The sequence below is a fragment of the Oncorhynchus mykiss genome, chromosome 20 (genome assembly GCF_057628025.1).
Source record: "Oncorhynchus mykiss isolate SJ-2025 chromosome 20, ASM5762802v1, whole genome shotgun sequence".
NCBI lineage: Eukaryota > Metazoa > Chordata > Actinopteri > Salmoniformes > Salmonidae > Oncorhynchus > Oncorhynchus mykiss.
Genome location: NC_143041.1, coordinates 5,909,583 through 5,928,599, shown reverse-complemented (window position 1 = coordinate 5,928,599; position 19,017 = coordinate 5,909,583). Strand labels below are relative to the sequence as shown.

Sequence of the window (19,017 nt, the reverse complement as noted above, 5' to 3'; positions counted from 1 at the left end):
GCAGCAAGAGATTGTTTCTCGCTTACGGCCACACCGGCCTGAGTACGCCTGATCTCGTCTGATCTCGGAAGCTAAGCAGGGTCGGGCCTGGTTAGTACTTGGATGGGAGACCGCCTGGGAATACCAGGTGCTGTAAGCTTTTTGTCACTGCCTTGTGGAATTTCAACTCTTTGTCCGTTTTTTTCCCACAAGGTTGAAATATGTGCCCTCGCTTTGAAATAAGTAAGCAAGGTTAGTTTGTATTTCATCCAACAATCTGTGCTACAGTATATGCAATTTCTTCCACTTTTTGAGTGACACAAAGATGCTTATCTAAATGGTGAAAATGCAACAGCTGTTAATCAGGCTCACTTTGACTTTACATAGTGCAGCAAGAGATTGTTTCTCGCTTACGGCCACACCGGCCTGAGTACGCCTGATCTCGTCTGATCTCGGAAGCTAAGCAGGGTCGGGCCTGGTTAGTACTTGGATGGGAGACCGCCTGGGAATACCAGGTGCTGTAAGCTTTTTGTCACTGCCTTGTGGAATTTCAACTCTTTGTCCGTTTTTTTTCCACAAGGCTGAAATATGTGCCCTCGCTTTGAAATAAGTAAGCAAGGTTAGTTTGTATTTCATCCAACAATCTGTGCTACAAATTATGGCTACAGTATATGCAATTTCTTCCACTTTTTGAGTGACACAAAGATGCTTATCTAAATGGTGAAAATGCAACAGCTGTTAATCAGGCTCACTTTGACTTTACATAGTGCAGCAAGAGATTGTTTCTCGCTTACGGCCACACCGGCCTGAGTACGCCTGATCTCGTCTGATCTCGGAAGCTAAGCAGGGTCGGGCCTGGTTAGTACTTGGATGGGAGACCGCCTGGGAATACCAGGTGCTGTAAGCTTTTTGTCACTGCCTTGTGGAATTTCAACTCTTTGTCCGTTTTTTTTCCACAAGGCTGAAATATGTGCCCTCGCTTTGAAATAAGTAAGCAAGGTTAGTTTGTATTTCATCCAACAATCTGTGCTACAAATTATGGCTACAGTATATGCAATTTCTTCCACTTTTTGAGTGACACAAAGATGCTTATCTAAATGGTGAAAATGCAACAGCTGTTAATCAGGCTCACTTTGACTTTACATAGTGCAGCAAGAGATTGTTTCTCGCTTACGGCCACACCGGCCTGAGTACGCCTGATCTCGTCTGATCTCGGAAGCTAAGCAGGGTCGGGCCTGGTTAGTACTTGGATGGGAGACCGCCTGGGAATACCAGGTGCTGTAAGCTTTTTGTCACTGCCTTGTGGAATTTCAACTCTTTGTCCGTTTTTTTTCCACAAGGCTGAAATATGTGCCCTCGCTTTGAAATAAGTAAGCAAGGTTAGTTTGTATTTCATCCAACAATCTGTGCTACAAATTATGGCTACAGTATATGCAATTTCTTCCACTTTTTGAGTGACACAAAGATGCTTATCTAAATGGTGAAAATGCAACAGCTGTTAATCAGGCTCACTTTGACTTTACATAGTGCAGCAAGAGATTGTTTCTCGCTTACGGCCACACCGGCCTGAGTACGCCTGATCTCGTCTGATCTCGGAAGCTAAGCAGGGTCGGGCCTGGTTAGTACTTGGATGGGAGACCGCCTGGGAATACCAGGTGCTGTAAGCTTTTTGTCACTGCCTTGTGGAATTTCAACTCTTTGTCCGTTTTTTTTCCACAAGGCTGAAATATGTGCCCTCGCTTTGAAATAAGTAAGCAAGGTTAGTTTGTATTTCATCCAACAATCTGTGCTACAAATTATGGCTACAGTATATGCAATTTCTTCCACTTTTTGAGTGACACAAAGATGCTTATCTAAATGGTGAAAATGCAACAGCTGTTAATCAGGCTCACTTTGACTTTACATAGTGCAGCAAGAGATTGTTTCTCGCTTACGGCCACACCGGCCTGAGTACGCCTGATCTCGTCTGATCTCGGAAGCTAAGCAGGGTCGGGCCTGGTTAGTACTTGGATGGGAGACCGCCTGGGAATACCAGGTGCTGTAAGCTTTTTGTCACTGCCTTGTGGAATTTCAACTCTTTGTCCGTTTTTTTCCCACAAGGTTGAAATATGTGCCCTCGCTTTGAAATAAGTAAGCAAGGTTAGTTTGTATTTCATCCAACAATCTGTGCTACAGTATATGCAATTTCTTCCACTTTTTGAGTGACACAAAGATGCTTATCTAAATGGTGAAAATGCAACAGCTGTTAATCAGGCTCACTTTGACTTTACATAGTGCAGCAAGAGATTGTTTCTCGCTTACGGCCACACCGGCCTGAGTACGCCTGATCTCGTCTGATCTCGGAAGCTAAGCAGGGTCGGGCCTGGTTAGTACTTGGATGGGAGACCGCCTGGGAATACCAGGTGCTGTAAGCTTTTTGTCACTGCCTTGTGGAATTTCAACTCTTTGTCCGTTTTTTTCCCACAAGGTTGAAATATGTGCCCTCGCTTTGAAATAAGTAAGCAAGGTTAGTTTGTATTTCATCCAACAATCTGTGCTACAGTATATGCAATTTCTTCCACTTTTTGAGTGACACAAAGATGCTTATCTAAATGGTGAAAATGCAACAGCTGTTAATCAGGCTCACTTTGACTTTACATAGTGCAGCAAGAGATTGTTTCTCGCTTACGGCCACACCGGCCTGAGTACGCCTGATCTCGTCTGATCTCGGAAGCTAAGCAGGGTCGGGCCTGGTTAGTACTTGGATGGGAGACCGCCTGGGAATACCAGGTGCTGTAAGCTTTTTGTCACTGCCTTGTGGAATTTCAACTCTTTGTCCGTTTTTTTTCCACAAGGCTGAAATATGTGCCCTCGCTTTGAAATAAGTAAGCAAGGTTAGTTTGTATTTCATCCAACAATCTGTGCTACAAATTATGGCTACAGTATATGCAATTTCTTCCACTTTTTGAGTGACACAAAGATGCTTATCTAAATGGTGAAAATGCAACAGCTGTTAATCAGGCTCACTTTGACTTTACATAGTGCAGCAAGAGATTGTTTCTCGCTTACGGCCACACCGGCCTGAGTACGCCTGATCTCGTCTGATCTCGGAAGCTAAGCAGGGTCGGGCCTGGTTAGTACTTGGATGGGAGACCGCCTGGGAATACCAGGTGCTGTAAGCTTTTTGTCACTGCCTTGTGGAATTTCAACTCTTTGTCCGTTTTTTTTCCACAAGGCTGAAATATGTGCCCTCGCTTTGAAATAAGTAAGCAAGGTTAGTTTGTATTTCATCCAACAATCTGTGCTACAAATTATGGCTACAGTATATGCAATTTCTTCCACTTTTTGAGTGACACAAAGATGCTTATCTAAATGGTGAAAATGCAACAGCTGTTAATCAGGCTCACTTTGACTTTACATAGTGCAGCAAGAGATTGTTTCTCGCTTACGGCCACACCGGCCTGAGTACGCCTGATCTCGTCTGATCTCGGAAGCTAAGCAGGGTCGGGCCTGGTTAGTACTTGGATGGGAGACCGCCTGGGAATACCAGGTGCTGTAAGCTTTTTGTCACTGCCTTGTGGAATTTCAACTCTTTGTCCGTTTTTTTTCCACAAGGCTGAAATATGTGCCCTCGCTTTGAAATAAGTAAGCAAGGTTAGTTTGTATTTCATCCAACAATCTGTGCTACAAATTATGGCTACAGTATATGCAATTTCTTCCACTTTTTGAGTGACACAAAGATGCTTATCTAAATGGTGAAAATGCAACAGCTGTTAATCAGGCTCACTTTGACTTTACATAGTGCAGCAAGAGATTGTTTCTCGCTTACGGCCACACCGGCCTGAGTACGCCTGATCTCGTCTGATCTCGGAAGCTAAGCAGGGTCGGGCCTGGTTAGTACTTGGATGGGAGACCGCCTGGGAATACCAGGTGCTGTAAGCTTTTTGTCACTGCCTTGTGGAATTTCAACTCTTTGTCCGTTTTTTTCCCACAAGGTTGAAATATGTGCCCTCGCTTTGAAATAAGTAAGCAAGGTTAGTTTGTATTTCATCCAACAATCTGTGCTACAGTATATGCAATTTCTTCCACTTTTTGAGTGACACAAAGATGCTTATCTAAATGGTGAAAATGCAACAGCTGTTAATCAGGCTCACTTTGACTTTACATAGTGCAGCAAGAGATTGTTTCTCGCTTACGGCCACACCGGCCTGAGTACGCCTGATCTCGTCTGATCTCGGAAGCTAAGCAGGGTCGGGCCTGGTTAGTACTTGGATGGGAGACCGCCTGGGAATACCAGGTGCTGTAAGCTTTTTGTCACTGCCTTGTGGAATTTCAACTCTTTGTCCGTTTTTTTCCCACAAGGTTGAAATATGTGCCCTCGCTTTGAAATAAGTAAGCAAGGTTAGTTTGTATTTCATCCAACAATCTGTGCTACAGTATATGCAATTTCTTCCACTTTTTGAGTGACACAAAGATGCTTATCTAAATGGTGAAAATGCAACAGCTGTTAATCAGGCTCACTTTGACTTTACATAGTGCAGCAAGAGATTGTTTCTCGCTTACGGCCACACCGGCCTGAGTACGCCTGATCTCGGAAGCTAAGCAGGGTCGGGCCTGGTTAGTACTTGGATGGGAGACCGCCTGGGAATACCAGGTGCTGTAAGCTTTTTGTCACTGCCTTGTGGAATTTCAACTCTTTGTCCGTTTTTTTCCCACAAGGTTGAAATATGTGCCCTCGCTTTGAAATAAGTAAGCAAGGTTAGTTTGTATTTCATCCAACAATCTGTGCTACAGTATATGCAATTTCTTCCACTTTTTGAGTGACACAAAGATGCTTATCTAAATGGTGAAAATGCAACAGCTGTTAATCAGGCTCACTTTGACTTTACATAGTGCAGCAAGAGATTGTTTCTCGCTTACGGCCACACCGGCCTGAGTACGCCTGATCTCGTCTGATCTCGGAAGCTAAGCAGGGTCGGGCCTGGTTAGTACTTGGATGGGAGACCGCCTGGGAATACCAGGTGCTGTAAGCTTTTTGTCACTGCCTTGTGGAATTTCAACTCTTTGTCCGTTTTTTTCCCACAAGGTTGAAATATGTGCCCTCGCTTTGAAATAAGTAAGCAAGGTTAGTTTGTATTTCATCCAACAATCTGTGCTACAGTATATGCAATTTCTTCCACTTTTTGAGTGACACAAAGATGCTTATCTAAATGGTGAAAATGCAACAGCTGTTAATCAGGCTCACTTTGACTTTACATAGTGCAGCAAGAGATTGTTTCTCGCTTACGGCCACACCGGCCTGAGTACGCCTGATCTCGGAAGCTAAGCAGGGTCGGGCCTGGTTAGTACTTGGATGGGAGACCGCCTGGGAATACCAGGTGCTGTAAGCTTTTTGTCACTGCCTTGTGGAATTTCAACTCTTTGTCCGTTTTTTTCCCACAAGGTTGAAATATGTGCCCTCGCTTTGAAATAAGTAAGCAAGGTTAGTTTGTATTTCATCCAACAATCTGTGCTACAGTATATGCAATTTCTTCCACTTTTTGAGTGACACAAAGATGCTTATCTAAATGGTGAAAATGCAACAGCTGTTAATCAGGCTCACTTTGACTTTACATAGTGCAGCAAGAGATTGTTTCTCGCTTACGGCCACACCGGCCTGAGTACGCCTGATCTCGTCTGATCTCGGAAGCTAAGCAGGGTCGGGCCTGGTTAGTACTTGGATGGGAGACCGCCTGGGAATACCAGGTGCTGTAAGCTTTTTGTCACTGCCTTGTGGAATTTCAACTCTTTGTCCGTTTTTTTTCCACAAGGCTGAAATATGTGCCCTCGCTTTGAAATAAGTAAGCAAGGTTAGTTTGTATTTCATCCAACAATCTGTGCTACAAATTATGGCTACAGTATATGCAATTTCTTCCACTTTTTGAGTGACACAAAGATGCTTATCTAAATGGTGAAAATGCAACAGCTGTTAATCAGGCTCACTTTGACTTTACATAGTGCAGCAAGAGCTTGTTTCTCGCTTACGGCCACACCGGCCTGAGTACGCCTGATCTCGTCTGATCTCGGAAGCTAAGCAGGGTCGGGCCTGGTTAGTACTTGGATGGGAGACCGCCTGGGAATACCAGGTGCTGTAAGCTTTTTGTCACTGCCTTGTGGAATTTCAACTCTTTGTCCGTTTTTTTTCCACAAGGCTGAAATATGTGCCCTCGCTTTGAAATAAGTAAGCAAGGTTAGTTTGTATTTCATCCAACAATCTGTGCTACAAATTATGGCTACAGTATATGCAATTTCTTCCACTTTTTGAGTGACACAAAGATGCTTATCTAAATGGTGAAAATGCAACAGCTGTTAATCAGGCTCACTTTGACTTTACATAGTGCAGCAAGAGATTGTTTCTCGCTTACGGCCACACCGGCCTGAGTACGCCTGATCTCGTCTGATCTCGGAAGCTAAGCAGGGTCGGGCCTGGTTAGTACTTGGATGGGAGACCGCCTGGGAATACCAGGTGCTGTAAGCTTTTTGTCACTGCCTTGTGGAATTTCAACTCTTTGTCCGTTTTTTTTCCACAAGGCTGAAATATGTGCCCTCGCTTTGAAATAAGTAAGCAAGGTTAGTTTGTATTTCATCCAACAATCTGTGCTACAAATTATGGCTACAGTATATGCAATTTCTTCCACTTTTTGAGTGACACAAAGATGCTTATCTAAATGGTGAAAATGCAACAGCTGTTAATCAGGCTCACTTTGACTTTACATAGTGCAGCAAGAGATTGTTTCTCGCTTACGGCCACACCGGCCTGAGTACGCCTGATCTCGTCTGATCTCGGAAGCTAAGCAGGGTCGGGCCTGGTTAGTACTTGGATGGGAGACCGCCTGGGAATACCAGGTGCTGTAAGCTTTTTGTCACTGCCTTGTGGAATTTCAACTCTTTGTCCGTTTTTTTCCCACAAGGTTGAAATATGTGCCCTCGCTTTGAAATAAGTAAGCAAGGTTAGTTTGTATTTCATCCAACAATCTGTGCTACAGTATATGCAATTTCTTCCACTTTTTGAGTGACACAAAGATGCTTATCTAAATGGTGAAAATGCAACAGCTGTTAATCAGGCTCACTTTGACTTTACATAGTGCAGCAAGAGATTGTTTCTCGCTTACGGCCACACCGGCCTGAGTACGCCTGATCTCGTCTGATCTCGGAAGCTAAGCAGGGTCGGGCCTGGTTAGTACTTGGATGGGAGACCGCCTGGGAATACCAGGTGCTGTAAGCTTTTTGTCACTGCCTTGTGGAATTTCAACTCTTTGTCCGTTTTTTTCCCACAAGGTTGAAATATGTGCCCTCGCTTTGAAATAAGTAAGCAAGGTTAGTTTGTATTTCATCCAACAATCTGTGCTACAGTATATGCAATTTCTTCCACTTTTTGAGTGACACAAAGATGCTTATCTAAATGGTGAAAATGCAACAGCTGTTAATCAGGCTCACTTTGACTTTACATAGTGCAGCAAGAGATTGTTTCTCGCTTACGGCCACACCGGCCTGAGTACGCCTGATCTCGTCTGATCTCGGAAGCTAAGCAGGGTCGGGCCTGGTTAGTACTTGGATGGGAGACCGCCTGGGAATACCAGGTGCTGTAAGCTTTTTGTCACTGCCTTGTGGAATTTCAACTCTTTGTCCGTTTTTTTCCCACAAGGTTGAAATATGTGCCCTCGCTTTGAAATAAGTAAGCAAGGTTAGTTTGTATTTCATCCAACAATCTGTGCTACAGTATATGCAATTTCTTCCACTTTTTGAGTGACACAAAGATGCTTATCTAAATGGTGAAAATGCAACAGCTGTTAATCAGGCTCACTTTGACTTTACATAGTGCAGCAAGAGATTGTTTCTCGCTTACGGCCACACCGGCCTGAGTACGCCTGATCTCGGAAGCTAAGCAGGGTCGGGCCTGGTTAGTACTTGGATGGGAGACCGCCTGGGAATACCAGGTGCTGTAAGCTTTTTGTCACTGCCTTGTGGAATTTCAACTCTTTGTCCGTTTTTTTCCCACAAGGTTGAAATATGTGCCCTCGCTTTGAAATAAGTAAGCAAGGTTAGTTTGTATTTCATCCAACAATCTGTGCTACAGTATATGCAATTTCTTCCACTTTTTGAGTGACACAAAGATGCTTATCTAAATGGTGAAAATGCAACAGCTGTTAATCAGGCTCACTTTGACTTTACATAGTGCAGCAAGAGATTGTTTCTCGCTTACGGCCACACCGGCCTGAGTACGCCTGATCTCGTCTGATCTCGGAAGCTAAGCAGGGTCGGGCCTGGTTAGTACTTGGATGGGAGACCGCCTGGGAATACCAGGTGCTGTAAGCTTTTTGTCACTGCCTTGTGGAATTTCAACTCTTTGTCCGTTTTTTTCCCACAAGGTTGAAATATGTGCCCTCGCTTTGAAATAAGTAAGCAAGGTTAGTTTGTATTTCATCCAACAATCTGTGCTACAGTATATGCAATTTCTTCCACTTTTTGAGTGACACAAAGATGCTTATCTAAATGGTGAAAATGCAACAGCTGTTAATCAGGCTCACTTTGACTTTACATAGTGCAGCAAGAGATTGTTTCTCGCTTACGGCCACACCGGCCTGAGTACGCCTGATCTCGTCTGATCTCGGAAGCTAAGCAGGGTCGGGCCTGGTTAGTACTTGGATGGGAGACCGCCTGGGAATACCAGGTGCTGTAAGCTTTTTGTCACTGCCTTGTGGAATTTCAACTCTTTGTCCGTTTTTTTCCCACAAGGTTGAAATATGTGCCCTCGCTTTGAAATAAGTAAGCAAGGTTAGTTTGTATTTCATCCAACAATCTGTGCTACAGTATATGCAATTTCTTCCACTTTTTGAGTGACACAAAGATGCTTATCTAAATGGTGAAAATGCAACAGCTGTTAATCAGGCTCACTTTGACTTTACATAGTGCAGCAAGAGATTGTTTCTCGCTTACGGCCACACCGGCCTGAGTACGCCTGATCTCGGAAGCTAAGCAGGGTCGGGCCTGGTTAGTACTTGGATGGGAGACCGCCTGGGAATACCAGGTGCTGTAAGCTTTTTGTCACTGCCTTGTGGAATTTCAACTCTTTGTCCGTTTTTTTCCCACAAGGTTGAAATATGTGCCCTCGCTTTGAAATAAGTAAGCAAGGTTAGTTTGTATTTCATCCAACAATCTGTGCTACAGTATATGCAATTTCTTCCACTTTTTGAGTGACACAAAGATGCTTATCTAAATGGTGAAAATGCAACAGCTGTTAATCAGGCTCACTTTGACTTTACATAGTGCAGCAAGAGATTGTTTCTCGCTTACGGCCACACCGGCCTGAGTACGCCTGATCTCGTCTGATCTCGGAAGCTAAGCAGGGTCGGGCCTGGTTAGTACTTGGATGGGAGACCGCCTGGGAATACCAGGTGCTGTAAGCTTTTTGTCACTGCCTTGTGGAATTTCAACTCTTTGTCCGTTTTTTTCCCACAAGGTTGAAATATGTGCCCTCGCTTTGAAATAAGTAAGCAAGGTTAGTTTGTATTTCATCCAACAATCTGTGCTACAGTATATGCAATTTCTTCCACTTTTTGAGTGACACAAAGATGCTTATCTAAATGGTGAAAATGCAACAGCTGTTAATCAGGCTCACTTTGACTTTACATAGTGCAGCAAGAGATTGTTTCTCGCTTACGGCCACACCGGCCTGAGTACGCCTGATCTCGGAAGCTAAGCAGGGTCGGGCCTGGTTAGTACTTGGATGGGAGACCGCCTGGGAATACCAGGTGCTGTAAGCTTTTTGTCACTGCCTTGTGGAATTTCAACTCTTTGTCCGTTTTTTTCCCACAAGGTTGAAATATGTGCCCTCGCTTTGAAATAAGTAAGCAAGGTTAGTTTGTATTTCATCCAACAATCTGTGCTACAGTATATGCAATTTCTTCCACTTTTTGAGTGACACAAAGATGCTTATCTAAATGGTGAAAATGCAACAGCTGTTAATCAGGCTCACTTTGACTTTACATAGTGCAGCAAGAGATTGTTTCTCGCTTACGGCCACACCGGCCTGAGTACGCCTGATCTCGTCTGATCTCGGAAGCTAAGCAGGGTCGGGCCTGGTTAGTACTTGGATGGGAGACCGCCTGGGAATACCAGGTGCTGTAAGCTTTTTGTCACTGCCTTGTGGAATTTCAACTCTTTGTCCGTTTTTTTCCCACAAGGTTGAAATATGTGCCCTCGCTTTGAAATAAGTAAGCAAGGTTAGTTTGTATTTCATCCAACAATCTGTGCTACAGTATATGCAATTTCTTCCACTTTTTGAGTGACACAAAGATGCTTATCTAAATGGTGAAAATGCAACAGCTGTTAATCAGGCTCACTTTGACTTTACATAGTGCAGCAAGAGATTGTTTCTCGCTTACGGCCACACCGGCCTGAGTACGCCTGATCTCGGAAGCTAAGCAGGGTCGGGCCTGGTTAGTACTTGGATGGGAGACCGCCTGGGAATACCAGGTGCTGTAAGCTTTTTGTCACTGCCTTGTGGAATTTCAACTCTTTGTCCGTTTTTTTCCCACAAGGTTGAAATATGTGCCCTCGCTTTGAAATAAGTAAGCAAGGTTAGTTTGTATTTCATCCAACAATCTGTGCTACAGTATATGCAATTTCTTCCACTTTTTGAGTGACACAAAGATGCTTATCTAAATGGTGAAAATGCAACAGCTGTTAATCAGGCTCACTTTGACTTTACATAGTGCAGCAAGAGATTGTTTCTCGCTTACGGCCACACCGGCCTGAGTACGCCTGATCTCGTCTGATCTCGGAAGCTAAGCAGGGTCGGGCCTGGTTAGTACTTGGATGGGAGACCGCCTGGGAATACCAGGTGCTGTAAGCTTTTTGTCACTGCCTTGTGGAATTTCAACTCTTTGTCCGTTTTTTTTCCACAAGGCTGAAATATGTGCCCTCGCTTTGAAATAAGTAAGCAAGGTTAGTTTGTATTTCATCCAACAATCTGTGCTACAAATTATGGCTACAGTATATGCAATTTCTTCCACTTTTTGAGTGACACAAAGATGCTTATCTAAATGGTGAAAATGCAACAGCTGTTAATCAGGCTCACTTTGACTTTACATAGTGCAGCAAGAGATTGTTTCTCGCTTACGGCCACACCGGCCTGAGTACGCCTGATCTCGTCTGATCTCGGAAGCTAAGCAGGGTCGGGCCTGGTTAGTACTTGGATGGGAGACCGCCTGGGAATACCAGGTGCTGTAAGCTTTTTGTCACTGCCTTGTGGAATTTCAACTCTTTGTCCGTTTTTTTTCCACAAGGCTGAAATATGTGCCCTCGCTTTGAAATAAGTAAGCAAGGTTAGTTTGTATTTCATCCAACAATCTGTGCTACAAATTATGGCTACAGTATATGCAATTTCTTCCACTTTTTGAGTGACACAAAGATGCTTATCTAAATGGTGAAAATGCAACAGCTGTTAATCAGGCTCACTTTGACTTTACATAGTGCAGCAAGAGATTGTTTCTCGCTTACGGCCACACCGGCCTGAGTACGCCTGATCTCGTCTGATCTCGGAAGCTAAGCAGGGTCGGGCCTGGTTAGTACTTGGATGGGAGACCGCCTGGGAATACCAGGTGCTGTAAGCTTTTTGTCACTGCCTTGTGGAATTTCAACTCTTTGTCCGTTTTTTTTCCACAAGGCTGAAATATGTGCCCTCGCTTTGAAATAAGTAAGCAAGGTTAGTTTGTATTTCATCCAACAATCTGTGCTACAAATTATGGCTACAGTATATGCAATTTCTTCCACTTTTTGAGTGACACAAAGATGCTTATCTAAATGGTGAAAATGCAACAGCTGTTAATCAGGCTCACTTTGACTTTACATAGTGCAGCAAGAGATTGTTTCTCGCTTACGGCCACACCGGCCTGAGTACGCCTGATCTCGTCTGATCTCGGAAGCTAAGCAGGGTCGGGCCTGGTTAGTACTTGGATGGGAGACCGCCTGGGAATACCAGGTGCTGTAAGCTTTTTGTCACTGCCTTGTGGAATTTCAACTCTTTGTCCGTTTTTTTTCCACAAGGCTGAAATATGTGCCCTCGCTTTGAAATAAGTAAGCAAGGTTAGTTTGTATTTCATCCAACAATCTGTGCTACAAATTATGGCTACAGTATATGCAATTTCTTCCACTTTTTGAGTGACACAAAGATGCTTATCTAAATGGTGAAAATGCAACAGCTGTTAATCAGGCTCACTTTGACTTTACATAGTGCAGCAAGAGATTGTTTCTCGCTTACGGCCACACCGGCCTGAGTACGCCTGATCTCGTCTGATCTCGGAAGCTAAGCAGGGTCGGGCCTGGTTAGTACTTGGATGGGAGACCGCCTGGGAATACCAGGTGCTGTAAGCTTTTTGTCACTGCCTTGTGGAATTTCAACTCTTTGTCCGTTTTTTTCCCACAAGGTTGAAATATGTGCCCTCGCTTTGAAATAAGTAAGCAAGGTTAGTTTGTATTTCATCCAACAATCTGTGCTACAGTATATGCAATTTCTTCCACTTTTTGAGTGACACAAAGATGCTTATCTAAATGGTGAAAATGCAACAGCTGTTAATCAGGCTCACTTTGACTTTACATAGTGCAGCAAGAGATTGTTTCTCGCTTACGGCCACACCGGCCTGAGTACGCCTGATCTCGTCTGATCTCGGAAGCTAAGCAGGGTCGGGCCTGGTTAGTACTTGGATGGGAGACCGCCTGGGAATACCAGGTGCTGTAAGCTTTTTGTCACTGCCTTGTGGAATTTCAACTCTTTGTCCGTTTTTTTTCCACAAGGCTGAAATATGTGCCCTCGCTTTGAAATAAGTAAGCAAGGTTAGTTTGTATTTCATCCAACAATCTGTGCTACAAATTATGGCTACAGTATATGCAATTTCTTCCACTTTTTGAGTGACACAAAGATGCTTATCTAAATGGTGAAAATGCAACAGCTGTTAATCAGGCTCACTTTGACTTTACATAGTGCAGCAAGAGATTGTTTCTCGCTTATGGCCACACCGGCCTGAGTACGCCTGATCTCGTCTGATCTCGGAAGCTAAGCAGGGTCGGGCCTGGTTAGTACTTGGATGGGAGACCGCCTGGGAATACCAGGTGCTGTAAGCTTTTTGTCACTGCCTTGTGGAATTTCAACTCTTTGTCCGTTTTTTTTCCACAAGGCTGAAATATGTGCCCTCGCTTTGAAATAAGTAAGCAAGGTTAGTTTGTATTTCATCCAACAATCTGTGCTACAAATTATGGCTACAGTATATGCAATTTCTTCCACTTTTTGAGTGACACAAAGATGCTTATCTAAATGGTGAAAATGCAACAGCTGTTAATCAGGCTCACTTTGACTTTACATAGTGCAGCAAGAGATTGTTTCTCGCTTACGGCCACACCGGCCTGAGTACGCCTGATCTCGTCTGATCTCGGAAGCTAAGCAGGGTCGGGCCTGGTTAGTACTTGGATGGGAGACCGCCTGGGAATACCAGGTGCTGTAAGCTTTTTGTCACTGCCTTGTGGAATTTCAACTCTTTGTCCGTTTTTTTCCCACAAGGTTGAAATATGTGCCCTCGCTTTGAAATAAGTAAGCAAGGTTAGTTTGTATTTCATCCAACAATCTGTGCTACAGTATATGCAATTTCTTCCACTTTTTGAGTGACACAAAGATGCTTATCTAAATGGTGAAAATGCAACAGCTGTTAATCAGGCTCACTTTGACTTTACATAGTGCAGCAAGAGATTGTTTCTCGCTTACGGCCACACCGGCCTGAGTACGCCTGATCTCGTCTGATCTCGGAAGCTAAGCAGGGTCGGGCCTGGTTAGTACTTGGATGGGAGACCGCCTGGGAATACCAGGTGCTGTAAGCTTTTTGTCACTGCCTTGTGGAATTTCAACTCTTTGTCCGTTTTTTTCCCACAAGGTTGAAATATGTGCCCTCGCTTTGAAATAAGTAAGCAAGGTTAGTTTGTATTTCATCCAACAATCTGTGCTACAGTATATGCAATTTCTTCCACTTTTTGAGTGACACAAAGATGCTTATCTAAATGGTGAAAATGCAACAGCTGTTAATCAGGCTCACTTTGACTTTACATAGTGCAGCAAGAGATTGTTTCTCGCTTACGGCCACACCGGCCTGAGTACGCCTGATCTCGGAAGCTAAGCAGGGTCGGGCCTGGTTAGTACTTGGATGGGAGACCGCCTGGGAATACCAGGTGCTGTAAGCTTTTTGTCACTGCCTTGTGGAATTTCAACTCTTTGTCCGTTTTTTTCCCACAAGGTTGAAATATGTGCCCTCGCTTTGAAATAAGTAAGCAAGGTTAGTTTGTATTTCATCCAACAATCTGTGCTACAGTATATGCAATTTCTTCCACTTTTTGAGTGACACAAAGATGCTTATCTAAATGGTGAAAATGCAACAGCTGTTAATCAGGCTCACTTTGACTTTACATAGTGCAGCAAGAGATTGTTTCTCGCTTACGGCCACACCGGCCTGAGTACGCCTGATCTCGGAAGCTAAGCAGGGTCGGGCCTGGTTAGTACTTGGATGGGAGACCGCCTGGGAATACCAGGTGCTGTAAGCTTTTTGTCACTGCCTTGTGGAATTTCAACTCTTTGTCCGTTTTTTTCCCACAAGGTTGAAATATGTGCCCTCGCTTTGAAATAAGTAAGCAAGGTTAGTTTGTATTTCATCCAACAATCTGTGCTACAGTATATGCAATTTCTTCCACTTTTTGAGTGACACAAAGATGCTTATCTAAATGGTGAAAATGCAACAGCTGTTAATCAGGCTCACTTTGACTTTACATAGTGCAGCAAGAGATTGTTTCTCGCTTACGGCCACACCGGCCTGAGTACGCCTGATCTCGTCTGATCTCGGAAGCTAAGCAGGGTCGGGCCTGGTTAGTACTTGGATGGGAGACCGCCTGGGAATACCAGGTGCTGTAAGCTTTTTGTCACTGCCTTGTGGAATTTCAACTCTTTGTCCGTTTTTTTTCCACAAGGCTGAAATATGTGCCCTCGCTTTGAAATAAGTAAGCAAGGTTAGTTTGTATTTCATCCAACAATCTGTGCTACAAATTATGGCTACAGTATATGCAATTTCTTCCACTTTTTGAGTGACACAAAGATGCTTATCTAAATGGTGAAAATGCAACAGCTGTTAATCAGGCTCACTTTGACTTTACATAGTGCAGCAAGAGATTGTTTCTCGCTTACGGCCACACCGGCCTGATCTCGTCTGATCTCGGAAGCTAAGCAGGGTCGGGCCTGGTTAGTACTTGGATGGGAGACCGCCTGGGAATACCAGGTGCTGTAAGCTTTTTGTCACTGCCTTGTGGAATTTCAACTCTTTGTCCGTTTTTTCCCACAAGGTTGAAATATGTGCCCTCGCTTTGAAATAAGTAAGCAAGGTTAGTTTGTATTTCATCCAACAATCTGTGCTACAAATTATGGCTACAGTATATGCAATTTCTTCCACTTTTTGAGTGACACAAAGATGCTTATCTAAATGGTGAAAATGCAACAGCTGTTAATCAGGCTCACTTTGACTTTACATAGTGCAGCAAGAGATTGTTTCTCGCTTACGGCCACACCGGCCTGAGTACGCCTGATCTCGTCTGATCTCGGAAGCTAAGCAGGGTCGGGCCTGGTTAGTACTTGGATGGGAGACCGCCTGGGAATACCAGGTGCTGTAAGCTTTCTGTCACTGCCTTGTGGAATTTCAACTCTTTGTCCGTTTTTTTCCCACAAGGTTGAAATATGTGCCCTCGCTTTGAAATAAGTAAGCAAGGTTAGTTTGTATTTCATCCAACAATCTGTGCTACAGTATATGCAATTTCTTCCACTTTTTGAGTGACACAAAGATGCTTATCTAAATGGTGAAAATGCAACAGCTGTTAATCAGGCTCACTTTGACTTTACATAGTGCAGCAAGAGATTGTTTCTCGCTTACGGCCACACCGGCCTGAGTACGCCTGATCTCGGAAGCTAAGCAGGGTCGGGCCTGGTTAGTACTTGGATGGGAGACCGCCTGGGAATACCAGGTGCTGTAAGCTTTTTGTCACTGCCTTGTGGAATTTCAACTCTTTGTCCGTTTTTTTCCCACAAGGTTGAAATATGTGCCCTCGCTTTGAAATAAGTAAGCAAGGTTAGTTTGTATTTCATCCAACAATCTGTGCTACAGTATATGCAATTTCTTCCACTTTTTGAGTGACACAAAGATGCTTATCTAAATGGTGAAAATGCAACAGCTGTTAATCAGGCTCACTTTGACTTTACATAGTGCAGCAAGAGATTGTTTCTCGCTTACGGCCACACCGGCCTGAGTACGCCTGATCTCGTCTGATCTCGGAAGCTAAGCAGGGTCGGGCCTGGTTAGTACTTGGATGGGAGACCGCCTGGGAATACCAGGTGCTGTAAGCTTTTTGTCACTGCCTTGTGGAATTTCAACTCTTTGTCCGTTTTTTTTCCACAAGGCTGAAATATGTGCCCTCGCTTTGAAATAAGTAAGCAAGGTTAGTTTGTATTTCATCCAACAATCTGTGCTACAAATTATGGCTACAGTATATGCAATTTCTTCCACTTTTTGAGTGACACAAAGATGCTTATCTAAATGGTGAAAATGCAACAGCTGTTAATCAGGCTCACTTTGACTTTACATAGTGCAGCAAGAGATTGTTTCTCGCTTACGGCCACACCGGCCTGAGTACGCCTGATCTCGTCTGATCTCGGAAGCTAAGCAGGGTCGGGCCTGGTTAGTACTTGGATGGGAGACCGCCTGGGAATACCAGGTGCTGTAAGCTTTTTGTCACTGCCTTGTGGAATTTCAACTCTTTGTCCGTTTTTTTTCCACAAGGCTGAAATATGTGCCCTCGCTTTGAAATAAGTAAGCAAGGTTAGTTTGTATTTCATCCAACAATCTGTGCTACAGTATATGCAATTTCTTCCACTTTTTGAGTGACACAAAGATGCTTATCTAAATGGTGAAAATGCAACAGCTGTTAATCAGGCTCACTTTGACTTTACATAGTGCAGCAAGAGATTGTTTCTCGCTTACGGCCACACCGGCCTGAGTACGCCTGATCTCGTCTGATCTCGGAAGCTAAGCAGGGTCGGGCCTGGTTAGTACTTGGATGGGAGACCGCCTGGGAATACCAGGTGCTGTAAGCTTTTTGTCACTGCCTTGTGGAATTTCAACTCTTTGTCCGTTTTTTTTCCACAAGGCTGAAATATGTGCCCTCGCTTTGAAATAAGTAAGCAAGGTTAGTTTGTATTTCATCCAACAATCTGTGCTACAAATTATGGCTACAGTATATGCAATTTCTTCCACTTTTTGAGTGACACAAAGATGCTTATCTAAATGGTGAAAATGCAACAGCTGTTAATCAGGCTCACTTTGACTTTACATAGTGCAGCAAGAGATTGTTTCTCGCTTACGGCCACACCGGCCTGAGTACGCCTGATCTCGTCTGATCTCGGAAGCTAAGCAGGGTCGGGCCTGGTTAGTACTTGGATGGGAGACCGCCTGGGAATACCAGGTGCTGTAAGCTTTTTGTCACTGCCTTGTGGAATTTCAACTCTTTGTCCGTTTTTTTTCCACAAGGCTGAAATATGTGCCCTCGCTTTGAAATAAGTAAGCAAGGTTAGTTTGTATTTCATCCAACAATCTGTGCTACAAATTATGGCTACAGTATATGCAATTTCTTCCACTTTTTGAGTGACACAAAGATGCTTATCTAAATGGTGAAAATGCAACAGCTGTTAATCAGGCTCACTTTGACTTTACATAGTGCAGCAAGAGATTGTTTCTCGCTTACGGCCACACCGGCCTGAGTACGCCTGATCTCGTCTGATCTCGGAAGCTAAGCAGGGTCGGGCCTGGTTAGTACTTGGATGGGAGACCGCCTGGGAATACCAGGTGCTGTAAGCTTTTTGTCACTGCCTTGTGGAATTTCAACTCTTTGTCCGTTTTTTTTCCACAAGGCTGAAATATGTGCCCTCGCTTTGAAATAAGTAAGCAAGGTTAGTTTGTATTTCATCCAACAATCTGTGCTACAAATTATGGCTACAGTATATGCAATTTCTTCCACTTTTTGAGTGACACAAAGATGCTTATCTAAATGGTGAAAATGCAACAGCTGTTAATCAGGCTCACTTTGACTTTACATAGTGCAGCAAGAGATTGTTTCTCGCTTACGGCCACACCGGCCTGAGTACGCCTGATCTCGTCTGATCTCGGAAGCTAAGCAGGGTCGGGCCTGGTTAGTACTTGGATGGGAGACCGCCTGGGAATACCAGGTGCTGTAAGCTTTTTGTCACTGCCTTGTGGAATTTCAACTCTTTGTCCGTTTTTTTCCCACAAGGTTGAAATATGTGCCCTCGCTTTGAAATAAGTAAGCAAGGTTAGTTTGTATTTCATCCAACAATCTGTGCTACAGTATATGCAATTTCTTCCACTTTTTGAGTGACACAAAGATGCTTATCTAAATGGTGAAAATGCAACAGCTGTTAATCAGGCTCACTTTGACTTTACATAGTGCAGCAAGAGATTGTTTCTCGCTTACGGCCACACCGGCCTGAGTACGCCTGATCTCGTCTGATCTCGGAAGCTAAGCAGGGTCGGGCCTGGTTAGTACTTGGATGGGAGACCGCCTGGGAATACCAGGTGCTGTAAGCTTTTTGTCACTGCCTTGTGGAATTTCAACTCTTTGTCCGTTTTTTTTCCACAAGGCTGAAATATGTGCCCTCGCTTTGAAATAAGTAAGCAAGGTTAGTTTGTATTTCATCCAACAATCTGTGCTACAGTATATGCAATTTCTTCCACTTTTTGAGTGACACAAAGATGCTTATCTAAATGGTGAAAATGCAACAGCTGTTAATCAGGCTCACTTTGACTTTACATAGTGCAGCAAGAGATTGTTTCTCGCTTACGGCCACACCGGCCTGAGTACGCCTGATCTCGGAAGCTAAGCAGGGTCGGGCCTGGTTAGTACTTGGATGGGAGACCGCCTGGGAATACC

General features: G+C 44.0%; 41 non-coding genes and 11 pseudogenes across 41 annotated transcripts; all 52 read left to right on the top strand.

Annotated features, from left to right (window-relative positions):
- Window positions 1-20: 20 nt before the first annotated feature.
- LOC149973998 (5S ribosomal RNA) lies at window positions 21-139 on the top strand. The gene has a single exon (XR_016489947.1). It is a non-coding gene; the product is annotated as a 5S ribosomal RNA (ribosomal RNA).
- A 248-nt stretch (window positions 140-387) lies between these two features.
- On the top strand, window positions 388-506 carry LOC149973997 (5S ribosomal RNA). The gene has a single exon (XR_016489945.1). It is a non-coding gene; the product is annotated as a 5S ribosomal RNA (ribosomal RNA).
- Window positions 507-767: 261 nt separating this feature from the next.
- LOC149973996 (5S ribosomal RNA) lies at window positions 768-886 on the top strand. The gene has a single exon (XR_016489944.1). It is a non-coding gene; the product is annotated as a 5S ribosomal RNA (ribosomal RNA).
- Window positions 887-1,147: 261 nt separating this feature from the next.
- On the top strand, window positions 1,148-1,266 carry LOC149973995 (5S ribosomal RNA). The gene has a single exon (XR_016489943.1). It is a non-coding gene; the product is annotated as a 5S ribosomal RNA (ribosomal RNA).
- Window positions 1,267-1,527: 261 nt separating this feature from the next.
- On the top strand, window positions 1,528-1,646 carry LOC149973994 (5S ribosomal RNA). Its single transcript, XR_016489942.1, has one exon. It is a non-coding gene; the product is annotated as a 5S ribosomal RNA (ribosomal RNA).
- A 261-nt stretch (window positions 1,647-1,907) lies between these two features.
- On the top strand, window positions 1,908-2,026 carry LOC149973993 (5S ribosomal RNA). Its single transcript, XR_016489941.1, has one exon. It is a non-coding gene; the product is annotated as a 5S ribosomal RNA (ribosomal RNA).
- Window positions 2,027-2,274: 248 nt separating this feature from the next.
- Window positions 2,275-2,393, top strand: LOC149973992 (5S ribosomal RNA). Its single transcript, XR_016489940.1, has one exon. It is a non-coding gene; the product is annotated as a 5S ribosomal RNA (ribosomal RNA).
- Window positions 2,394-2,641: 248 nt separating this feature from the next.
- On the top strand, window positions 2,642-2,760 carry LOC149973991 (5S ribosomal RNA). The gene has a single exon (XR_016489939.1). It is a non-coding gene; the product is annotated as a 5S ribosomal RNA (ribosomal RNA).
- Window positions 2,761-3,021: 261 nt separating this feature from the next.
- LOC149973990 (5S ribosomal RNA) lies at window positions 3,022-3,140 on the top strand. Its single transcript, XR_016489938.1, has one exon. It is a non-coding gene; the product is annotated as a 5S ribosomal RNA (ribosomal RNA).
- A 261-nt stretch (window positions 3,141-3,401) lies between these two features.
- Window positions 3,402-3,520, top strand: LOC149973989 (5S ribosomal RNA). The gene has a single exon (XR_016489937.1). It is a non-coding gene; the product is annotated as a 5S ribosomal RNA (ribosomal RNA).
- A 261-nt stretch (window positions 3,521-3,781) lies between these two features.
- Window positions 3,782-3,900, top strand: LOC149973988 (5S ribosomal RNA). Its single transcript, XR_016489936.1, has one exon. It is a non-coding gene; the product is annotated as a 5S ribosomal RNA (ribosomal RNA).
- Window positions 3,901-4,148: 248 nt separating this feature from the next.
- Window positions 4,149-4,267, top strand: LOC149973987 (5S ribosomal RNA). Its single transcript, XR_016489934.1, has one exon. It is a non-coding gene; the product is annotated as a 5S ribosomal RNA (ribosomal RNA).
- A 248-nt stretch (window positions 4,268-4,515) lies between these two features.
- Window positions 4,516-4,624, top strand: LOC149973986 (5S ribosomal RNA; annotated as a pseudogene).
- A 248-nt stretch (window positions 4,625-4,872) lies between these two features.
- LOC149973985 (5S ribosomal RNA) lies at window positions 4,873-4,991 on the top strand. Its single transcript, XR_016489933.1, has one exon. It is a non-coding gene; the product is annotated as a 5S ribosomal RNA (ribosomal RNA).
- A 248-nt stretch (window positions 4,992-5,239) lies between these two features.
- Window positions 5,240-5,348, top strand: LOC149973984 (5S ribosomal RNA; annotated as a pseudogene).
- Window positions 5,349-5,596: 248 nt separating this feature from the next.
- On the top strand, window positions 5,597-5,715 carry LOC149973983 (5S ribosomal RNA). The gene has a single exon (XR_016489932.1). It is a non-coding gene; the product is annotated as a 5S ribosomal RNA (ribosomal RNA).
- Window positions 5,716-5,976: 261 nt separating this feature from the next.
- LOC149973982 (5S ribosomal RNA) lies at window positions 5,977-6,095 on the top strand. The gene has a single exon (XR_016489931.1). It is a non-coding gene; the product is annotated as a 5S ribosomal RNA (ribosomal RNA).
- Window positions 6,096-6,356: 261 nt separating this feature from the next.
- On the top strand, window positions 6,357-6,475 carry LOC149973981 (5S ribosomal RNA). Its single transcript, XR_016489930.1, has one exon. It is a non-coding gene; the product is annotated as a 5S ribosomal RNA (ribosomal RNA).
- A 261-nt stretch (window positions 6,476-6,736) lies between these two features.
- On the top strand, window positions 6,737-6,855 carry LOC149973980 (5S ribosomal RNA). The gene has a single exon (XR_016489929.1). It is a non-coding gene; the product is annotated as a 5S ribosomal RNA (ribosomal RNA).
- Window positions 6,856-7,103: 248 nt separating this feature from the next.
- Window positions 7,104-7,222, top strand: LOC149973979 (5S ribosomal RNA). The gene has a single exon (XR_016489928.1). It is a non-coding gene; the product is annotated as a 5S ribosomal RNA (ribosomal RNA).
- Window positions 7,223-7,470: 248 nt separating this feature from the next.
- Window positions 7,471-7,589, top strand: LOC149973978 (5S ribosomal RNA). Its single transcript, XR_016489927.1, has one exon. It is a non-coding gene; the product is annotated as a 5S ribosomal RNA (ribosomal RNA).
- A 248-nt stretch (window positions 7,590-7,837) lies between these two features.
- Window positions 7,838-7,946, top strand: LOC149973977 (5S ribosomal RNA; annotated as a pseudogene).
- A 248-nt stretch (window positions 7,947-8,194) lies between these two features.
- Window positions 8,195-8,313, top strand: LOC149973976 (5S ribosomal RNA). Its single transcript, XR_016489926.1, has one exon. It is a non-coding gene; the product is annotated as a 5S ribosomal RNA (ribosomal RNA).
- A 248-nt stretch (window positions 8,314-8,561) lies between these two features.
- On the top strand, window positions 8,562-8,680 carry LOC149973975 (5S ribosomal RNA). Its single transcript, XR_016489925.1, has one exon. It is a non-coding gene; the product is annotated as a 5S ribosomal RNA (ribosomal RNA).
- A 248-nt stretch (window positions 8,681-8,928) lies between these two features.
- LOC149973974 (5S ribosomal RNA) lies at window positions 8,929-9,037 on the top strand (annotated as a pseudogene).
- Window positions 9,038-9,285: 248 nt separating this feature from the next.
- LOC149973973 (5S ribosomal RNA) lies at window positions 9,286-9,404 on the top strand. The gene has a single exon (XR_016489923.1). It is a non-coding gene; the product is annotated as a 5S ribosomal RNA (ribosomal RNA).
- Window positions 9,405-9,652: 248 nt separating this feature from the next.
- On the top strand, window positions 9,653-9,761 carry LOC149973972 (5S ribosomal RNA; annotated as a pseudogene).
- Window positions 9,762-10,009: 248 nt separating this feature from the next.
- LOC149973971 (5S ribosomal RNA) lies at window positions 10,010-10,128 on the top strand. The gene has a single exon (XR_016489922.1). It is a non-coding gene; the product is annotated as a 5S ribosomal RNA (ribosomal RNA).
- A 248-nt stretch (window positions 10,129-10,376) lies between these two features.
- LOC149973970 (5S ribosomal RNA) lies at window positions 10,377-10,485 on the top strand (annotated as a pseudogene).
- Window positions 10,486-10,733: 248 nt separating this feature from the next.
- LOC149973969 (5S ribosomal RNA) lies at window positions 10,734-10,852 on the top strand. Its single transcript, XR_016489921.1, has one exon. It is a non-coding gene; the product is annotated as a 5S ribosomal RNA (ribosomal RNA).
- A 261-nt stretch (window positions 10,853-11,113) lies between these two features.
- LOC149973968 (5S ribosomal RNA) lies at window positions 11,114-11,232 on the top strand. The gene has a single exon (XR_016489920.1). It is a non-coding gene; the product is annotated as a 5S ribosomal RNA (ribosomal RNA).
- A 261-nt stretch (window positions 11,233-11,493) lies between these two features.
- On the top strand, window positions 11,494-11,612 carry LOC149973967 (5S ribosomal RNA). The gene has a single exon (XR_016489919.1). It is a non-coding gene; the product is annotated as a 5S ribosomal RNA (ribosomal RNA).
- A 261-nt stretch (window positions 11,613-11,873) lies between these two features.
- Window positions 11,874-11,992, top strand: LOC149973966 (5S ribosomal RNA). The gene has a single exon (XR_016489918.1). It is a non-coding gene; the product is annotated as a 5S ribosomal RNA (ribosomal RNA).
- Window positions 11,993-12,253: 261 nt separating this feature from the next.
- Window positions 12,254-12,372, top strand: LOC149973965 (5S ribosomal RNA). The gene has a single exon (XR_016489917.1). It is a non-coding gene; the product is annotated as a 5S ribosomal RNA (ribosomal RNA).
- Window positions 12,373-12,620: 248 nt separating this feature from the next.
- Window positions 12,621-12,739, top strand: LOC149973964 (5S ribosomal RNA). Its single transcript, XR_016489916.1, has one exon. It is a non-coding gene; the product is annotated as a 5S ribosomal RNA (ribosomal RNA).
- Window positions 12,740-13,000: 261 nt separating this feature from the next.
- Window positions 13,001-13,119, top strand: LOC149973963 (5S ribosomal RNA). The gene has a single exon (XR_016489602.1). It is a non-coding gene; the product is annotated as a 5S ribosomal RNA (ribosomal RNA).
- A 261-nt stretch (window positions 13,120-13,380) lies between these two features.
- Window positions 13,381-13,499, top strand: LOC149973962 (5S ribosomal RNA). The gene has a single exon (XR_016489915.1). It is a non-coding gene; the product is annotated as a 5S ribosomal RNA (ribosomal RNA).
- A 248-nt stretch (window positions 13,500-13,747) lies between these two features.
- On the top strand, window positions 13,748-13,866 carry LOC149973961 (5S ribosomal RNA). Its single transcript, XR_016489914.1, has one exon. It is a non-coding gene; the product is annotated as a 5S ribosomal RNA (ribosomal RNA).
- Window positions 13,867-14,114: 248 nt separating this feature from the next.
- LOC149973960 (5S ribosomal RNA) lies at window positions 14,115-14,223 on the top strand (annotated as a pseudogene).
- Window positions 14,224-14,471: 248 nt separating this feature from the next.
- On the top strand, window positions 14,472-14,580 carry LOC149973959 (5S ribosomal RNA; annotated as a pseudogene).
- Window positions 14,581-14,828: 248 nt separating this feature from the next.
- Window positions 14,829-14,947, top strand: LOC149973958 (5S ribosomal RNA). Its single transcript, XR_016489912.1, has one exon. It is a non-coding gene; the product is annotated as a 5S ribosomal RNA (ribosomal RNA).
- Window positions 14,948-15,208: 261 nt separating this feature from the next.
- On the top strand, window positions 15,209-15,317 carry LOC149973957 (5S ribosomal RNA; annotated as a pseudogene).
- A 260-nt stretch (window positions 15,318-15,577) lies between these two features.
- Window positions 15,578-15,696, top strand: LOC149973956 (5S ribosomal RNA). Its single transcript, XR_016489911.1, has one exon. It is a non-coding gene; the product is annotated as a 5S ribosomal RNA (ribosomal RNA).
- A 248-nt stretch (window positions 15,697-15,944) lies between these two features.
- On the top strand, window positions 15,945-16,053 carry LOC149973955 (5S ribosomal RNA; annotated as a pseudogene).
- Window positions 16,054-16,301: 248 nt separating this feature from the next.
- On the top strand, window positions 16,302-16,420 carry LOC149973954 (5S ribosomal RNA). The gene has a single exon (XR_016489910.1). It is a non-coding gene; the product is annotated as a 5S ribosomal RNA (ribosomal RNA).
- A 261-nt stretch (window positions 16,421-16,681) lies between these two features.
- LOC149973953 (5S ribosomal RNA) lies at window positions 16,682-16,800 on the top strand. Its single transcript, XR_016489909.1, has one exon. It is a non-coding gene; the product is annotated as a 5S ribosomal RNA (ribosomal RNA).
- A 248-nt stretch (window positions 16,801-17,048) lies between these two features.
- On the top strand, window positions 17,049-17,167 carry LOC149973952 (5S ribosomal RNA). Its single transcript, XR_016489908.1, has one exon. It is a non-coding gene; the product is annotated as a 5S ribosomal RNA (ribosomal RNA).
- A 261-nt stretch (window positions 17,168-17,428) lies between these two features.
- LOC149973951 (5S ribosomal RNA) lies at window positions 17,429-17,547 on the top strand. Its single transcript, XR_016489907.1, has one exon. It is a non-coding gene; the product is annotated as a 5S ribosomal RNA (ribosomal RNA).
- Window positions 17,548-17,808: 261 nt separating this feature from the next.
- LOC149973950 (5S ribosomal RNA) lies at window positions 17,809-17,927 on the top strand. The gene has a single exon (XR_016489906.1). It is a non-coding gene; the product is annotated as a 5S ribosomal RNA (ribosomal RNA).
- A 261-nt stretch (window positions 17,928-18,188) lies between these two features.
- On the top strand, window positions 18,189-18,307 carry LOC149973949 (5S ribosomal RNA). Its single transcript, XR_016489905.1, has one exon. It is a non-coding gene; the product is annotated as a 5S ribosomal RNA (ribosomal RNA).
- Window positions 18,308-18,555: 248 nt separating this feature from the next.
- On the top strand, window positions 18,556-18,674 carry LOC149973948 (5S ribosomal RNA). The gene has a single exon (XR_016489904.1). It is a non-coding gene; the product is annotated as a 5S ribosomal RNA (ribosomal RNA).
- A 248-nt stretch (window positions 18,675-18,922) lies between these two features.
- The window catches only part of LOC149973947 (5S ribosomal RNA), a 109-nt pseudogene continuing 14 nt past the window's right edge, over window positions 18,923-19,017 (top strand).